Consider the following 6910-nt stretch of genomic DNA (forward strand, 5'->3'; position numbering starts at 1 on the left):
ACATTCCTGAATTGCAATATTTTCTGAAGGAATATTTGGATGGGAATACGTGTGTGTGTGTGTGTGTGTGTGTGTGTGTCTCCCACTAATGCTTTCATATTAGTAGATTTTGTTCAGAGGCCATAGAATGCTAAGAAACTGAAGTTAGAGACTGAAACACAGTTTATACTGGGGATATACTATAAATCAAAAGAAAGCATTAGCTGAAAAGCAGTAAAGATTTCAGATTGAACAGATAAAGTTATCTTCTTTTTTAATCAGAATCTCATAGGAAAGGCAGAAAGTGTCTAAGATAGGGAATAGATTCATAACAACTTGAAAAATATTTTTAAAAATCATCAGTAGCGGCCGGGCGTGGTGGCTCATGCCTGTAATCCCAGCACTTTGGGAGGCCGAGGGGGGTGGATCACGAGCTCAGGAGTTCGAGAACAGCCTGGCCAACATAGTGAAACCCCATCTCTACTAAAAATACAAAAATTAGCTGGGCGTGGTGGCATGCGCTTGGAGTCCCAGCTACTCGGGAGGCTGAGGCAGGAGAATCACTTGAACCTGGGAGGCAGAGGTTGTGGTGAGCCGAGATCGCACCACTGCACTCCAGCCTAGGCAACAGATTGAGACTCTGTCAAAAAAAAAAAAAAAAAAAATCATCACCAGCATTTTTAGGATTTTTAAAAAATATGGGATGAAATAGAAACTGAGAAAATAAAACATTACTGAAAACATATATGAGCCTATCAATTTTATCAGCGAAGCCCAGGAAAAAGTCCAAGATAAAAATTACCAATGTCATGGGAAAATTACACTATTTTTCAACAAATGATGTTTGGAGAACTAGATATACACATGCAAATAAGAAAAGATAAAAATAGGCTGGAAACGGTGGTTCAGGCTTGTAGTCCCAGCACTGTGGGAGGCTGAGGTGGGTTGATAACCTGAGGTCAGGAGTTCAAGACCAGCCTGGTCAACATGGTGAAACCCTGTCTCTACTAAAAATACAAAAATTAGACAGGTGTGGTGGCACGAGCCTGTAATCCCAGCTACTTGGGAAGCTGAGGAAGGAGAATGGTTTGAATCCTTGAATCCGGGAGGTGGAGGTTGCAGTGAGCCGAGATCGCACCACTGCACTCCAGCCTGGGTGACAGAGTGCGTCTCCGTCTCAAAAAAAAAAAAAAAAAAAAAAAGAGAGATAAAAATATACCTTTATTTTATACCATACACAAAAATTAAATCAAAATAAACTGAAGCCCTAAATATAAGAGGTAAAGCTCTAAAACTTTTAGAGGAAACCTAGGAGAAATCTTTGTCTTTAGATTAGGCAAACATTTCTTAGATATGACACCAAAAATAATATATAAAAATATGATAAACTTGATCAAAATTAAAAATATTTTCTCCTGGACAACTGTTAAAATAATTAAAGATAAGCCACAGACTGGGAGCAAGTATTTACAAATCACATGTCTGACCAAGGACTCATATCTACAATATTTAAATAACTCTGAAAAACCCAAAATAAGAAAGCAAACAACCCAATTTTCAAAATTGGGCAAAAGATCTGAACACATACTTCACCACAAAAGATATATGGATAGCAAATAAATACATAAAACACTCAATGGCCAGGCACGGTGGCTCATGCATGTAATTCCAGCACTTTGGGAGGCTGAGGTGGGTGGATCACGAGGTCAGGAGTTCAAGACCAGCCTGGCAAAGATGGTGAAACCCCATCTATACTAAAAATACAAAAAATTAGCCAGGCATGATGGTGGGCACCTGTAATCCCAGCTACTCAGGAGGCTGAAGCAGAGAATTGCTTGAACCCAGGAGGCAGAGGTTGCCCTGAGCTGACATCGCACCACTGCACTCCAGCCTGGGCGACAGAGCGAGACTCAGTCTCAAAAAAAAAAAAAAAAAAAAGAGAAAGAAAGAAAAAAACGCTCAACATAATTTGTCATTAGGGAAATACAAATTAGTAAATACCTTGGTGATACATCACTACACTCTTGTCGGAATAGCTAAAATCCAAAAAGAACTGATGACACCAAATGCTGGCAAGAATGTGGAACAATAGGATTGCTCATGGGGCTGCAAGATGATACACTGCATTTGGAAGACAGTGTGAGAGTTTCTTATAAAGTTAAATATGTAGTTACCGTAGAATCTGCCAACTGAAATCCAAGGTATTTACTACAGAAAATCAAAAACTTAAATTGGCACAAGCTCTGTATTTGAATATGTATAGCAGCTTTATTTGTAATTGCTAAAAACTGGAGAAAAAAATCAACAAGATGCTGTTCAACCAAGGAATTGATAAAGTGTGATACATGCATAAAATGGAACGTTATTCAATGATATAAGAGAGAACAATGATTGATTCATTCAACAACATGAATGAAACAAACATATTTTGCTAAGTGAAAGAAACCAGTCACAAAAGGCAATATATAGTAAGATTTTATTCATATGATATTTGGGAAAACAGAAAAACTATAGGATGAAAAATGCGTTGCTCATTGCCATTGGTTGTGGGCGAAGAGGATGGCTGACTACAAAGGAATTGAACAGGGGGAAATTTTAGGGTGATAGAACTGTTCTGTACATTACTAGGATAGGATACATGACTCTCTGCATTGAACACAAAAGTGAACTTTAATGTACGCATATTTGAAAAAAATCAACCAGGATGTTCGGGGATACCGGGATGAAAATCAGACTGTGGCAGATGAATCTAGCTATATTACAAATGTATGGCACAACTTAACTTCAGGAGAGAGTGAAAAATGGAACTTTGGAAAATAGTGTTTTGACTGGAAACTACATATCTGAAGACAAAAAGAACTGTACATAAACAATATGCTCCAGCTGGTGAATAGTATTTCATATAAATGCAAAGATCTAGCCAAACAATCCTGAAAAATAAGCTGGAGGACTCGTATTTCCCAACTTCAAAAGTTATGACAAAGCTATAGTAATCAAAAGAGTGTGATGCTGACATAGAACAGTCGTATAAAACAAAGGAATCAAATAAAGAATTCAGAAATAAACCCATACATTTATGACCAATTGATTTTTGATAAGAATATTATTTAATGGAGAAAGAATAGTCTTTCTAAGAAATAATGCAGGGACAACTAAATATCTGCATAAAAAAATGAAATTAGCCCCCTGTCTCACACTGTATACAAAAACTAACTCAAAAGGGTTCAAGACCTAAATGTAAGAAGGAAAACTATAAAACTATTAGAAAGAAATGTAAGTCTTTGTGACCTTAGGTTAGGAAATATTTCTTGTTTACAACACCAAAACACAATGCACTAAAGAAAAAAAATCAATTTAGTCACAATGTTTTAAAAATTGCTTCAAAAGACACCCTTAAGAAAATAAAAAGACAAGCCACAGACTGGGAGAAAATATTTTATTTTCTGATACTATATCTGATGAAAGACATGTCCAGAATAATTCTTGTAACTCAGTAACAAAAATCAAAAGGGCTAATGAAAAGGGCCAAAAGATTTGAATAGACATGCCAGCTAAGAATATGTACAAGTTGCCAAAAGGCACATGAGAAGATGTTCAACATCATGAGTCATTCAGGGAAGGCAGATTAAACTGCTATGAAGTACAGCCTGCAACCTCTAGAATAACTATAATCAAAAATACAGATGGGAACAAGTGTTAGCAAGGGCATAGGGAAAATGGAACTGTCATACATGCTATTAGGAATGTGAAATGGAAAACAGTTTGGTAGTTTCTTAAAAGGTTAAGCATAAATTAACTCCACAAACCAGTAAATCCATTCCTAAAAATCTACACAAGAAAAATGAAAATATATGTTCACATACAGATTTACATATGACTGTCCCTAGCAGAATTATTTATATTAGTCCTAACTTGAAAAAAAACCGAATGTCTATCAACTGCTGAATGGAGAAAATACATCCATTTGGTATATCTATATGATGAAATAGTATTCAGCACTTTAAAAATGCACAAAATAGTGGCATATGCTCAAACATGGAAGAACCTCAAAATCATTATGCTAAGTTAAGGAAGGTGGACATAAAAACTTACATATTATATGATTTCATTTATATGTACAGAAAAGGTAAATCTATATATAGGCACAGAAAATGGATGAGTGATTGTCTGGGCCTGGGGCGGGATGGGAGGATTGGGGAGCGACTGCTAATGGGTAGAGACGGGGTTTCACCATGTTGGCCAGGCTGGCCTTGAACTCCTGACCTCAGGTGATCCACCCACCTTGGCCTCCCAAACTGCTGGGATTACAGGCATGAGCCACCACGCCCAGCTGTTTTGTCAAATTTTTAATGGAAATGTTTGCCTTTCTAACATTGAGTTGTGAGAGTTCTTTATACACTCCAGGTATGAGTCTCTGTCAGATGTGTGATATGCAAATCATCCTCTTCACAGGGTCTTCCTAAGAGAGGAACATTTTAATTATGATGAGGTCCAATGTGTTGAGTTTTTAATAGATCATGCTCTTTTGGTGTCATGTCTACATTTTATCAAGCCCTAGGTCTGGAAGATCTATGTTATCTTTAAAAAATTTATAGCTAATTCTTTAAATCTGTGATCAACTTTGAGTTCATTTTTTTTTAAAGTCATGAGGTTTATGTCAGGGCGGATTTTTTTATTGCCTATCTATATCCAATTGCTCCAACATGATTTGTTGAAAATACTATCCTTCCTCTTTGCAACTCTATCAGAAACCAATTAGTCAGGCTGGTGCAGTGGCTTATACCTGTTATCCCAGCACTGTGGGAGGCCAAGGCAGGTGGATCACCTGAGGTCAGGAGTTTGAGACCAGCCTGGACAACCTGGTGAAACCCCATGTCTACTAAAAATACAAAAATTAGCCAGGTGTGGTGGCAGGCACCTGTAATCCCAGCTACTCGGGAGGCTGAGGCAGGAGAACTGCTTGAACCTGGAAGGCAAAGGTTGCAGTGAGCCAAGATCGCGCCACTGCACTGCAGCCTGGGTGACAAGAGCAAAACTCCATCTCAAAAGACCGATTAGTCATATTTGAATTACTCAATTTCTAGGTTCTTTATAATGTCCTGTTGATCTCTGAGTAGCTCTCTCCACCAATACTATACACTCCTGGTTACTGCAGTGACAAAATGTCTTGAAATTGTTAGACTGATTCCTCACATTTTATTCTTTATTCTTTTTCTTTTTCAGGATCTAATTTCTTTGCCTTTTCATGTAACTTTTATTTCCTTTTAATATTTTGTATTTGCCTTTTGATATTCCTGAAATATCACCATGTAACTTTTAAAATAATCTTGTCTATATCTACAAAATATATTTTTGAGATTTTGATAGAAATTCTGTTAAATCGTGTACTAATTTGGAGAGAATTGACATCTGTACCATATTGATTCTTCCAGTCCATGAAGGCAAAATGTCTTTCCATTTATTTAAATGTTTGATTTTTTTGTCAGCACTTTGAGTTTTTAGTGTTCAGATCCTGTACATCTTTTATTAGATTTGCAACTATTTTTTAATGTTGTGTGCCATCACAATTATATATGCTATTGGCATTTTAATTTCAGTTTCCACATGTTCATTCTTAGTGCATTCATCTCATATATAGATCATGTATCTTATAAAATTGTGGAACTCATTTGTTGTAGGAGACTTTTTTTGTAGATTCCTTGTAATTTGCCATTTACATCATTATGCTATTTACAAATAGGCTGTTTTATTTATTATCTGTAAGTAGAAAAAGTTATAGGTCATTCATTTGTTACCTAATCACCTCCTAAAGGCCCCACCTATTAATATTATTGCACTGGGGTCTGGACATCAACATACAAATTTTTCAGGAACACATTCAGACCATAACACAATTAAAAAAAGAGAGACATCAATTTAAAAATTCTTGATAATAGAAGATTGAAGAGATATTATTTAACTTTGAAAAGGAAGTAATTCCACATCTGCCAATATTTTAATGAGGTTCACCAATTGTCTCATTCTTGGTTCCAGGTCAGAGGTAGGAGCTATTGGTCCAGTTTCAATTGTGTGAAATTGGCCAAGTACTTTCACTTTCTGGGCCTTAGATTGTTTTATCTGTAGGTTTCTCTAAAATTGTAAGAAGGTATTTTTCGAGATTATAATTGGAATGTGTAAATTACAAAGAAAACGTAAAGCAAGTTTATGTTACACCAGCAGCTTTTCTTTGGTAAAAAAGAACATTTTGATCAAGCTGTAAATACTATGATTTCTCTATTCCTAAATTTCTTTTATAAGTTTGCATTTTACTGGTAAATTTATTGTATAGGTTTGCATTGGCAAAGTGCAGGTTAGTGACAAATTCCAGTGTACTTTCCAGGATAATGAAAGCTGTCATTTGTTGATGGAAGCCAAAATAAAAAAGGTTAAGCAGGGATTTTTGAGGTCATTCTATTCTTTTCTTGTTGAGATTGATTCTAATTTTAATGCATTCTCTGCCCTGCTTTAAATATGGCAAGGGATTAAACAAAGTAATATTGATTGTTGCATCTGTGTCCAGGACTTTTGCACTGCATGTCCTGGAACCATGAAAACCACCTTGGGTTAGGACAGCTCACCAGGGACAACCTCTCTTCTGTGGATGATTATTTTATCTTTTGAGATGACTCTAATTTTTTTTTTTTTTTTTTTACGACCGAGTGATAACAATAGCAGGGACCTGTGGCAAAGCCGCATGGCCAGGTGACCAGGGCCCCACTGACAGTGATATTTTGTTGGACCCAGATGGTTTGCAGCCACTGTGATATGGCCCTACTTTGTTTTATGAGCGTGGAGCTCAGTGCCTCACCCTCCCTGATGCTACCCACCTCTGCTTCCTAATCACAGATATGCCTCCTCACCTCTCCCTACAAAGAGTATCTTAAGGCTGAGT

This window comes from Pan troglodytes, chromosome 11 (assembly GCF_028858775.2).
Source record: "Pan troglodytes isolate AG18354 chromosome 11, NHGRI_mPanTro3-v2.0_pri, whole genome shotgun sequence".
Taxonomy (NCBI): Eukaryota; Metazoa; Chordata; class Mammalia; order Primates; family Hominidae; genus Pan; species Pan troglodytes.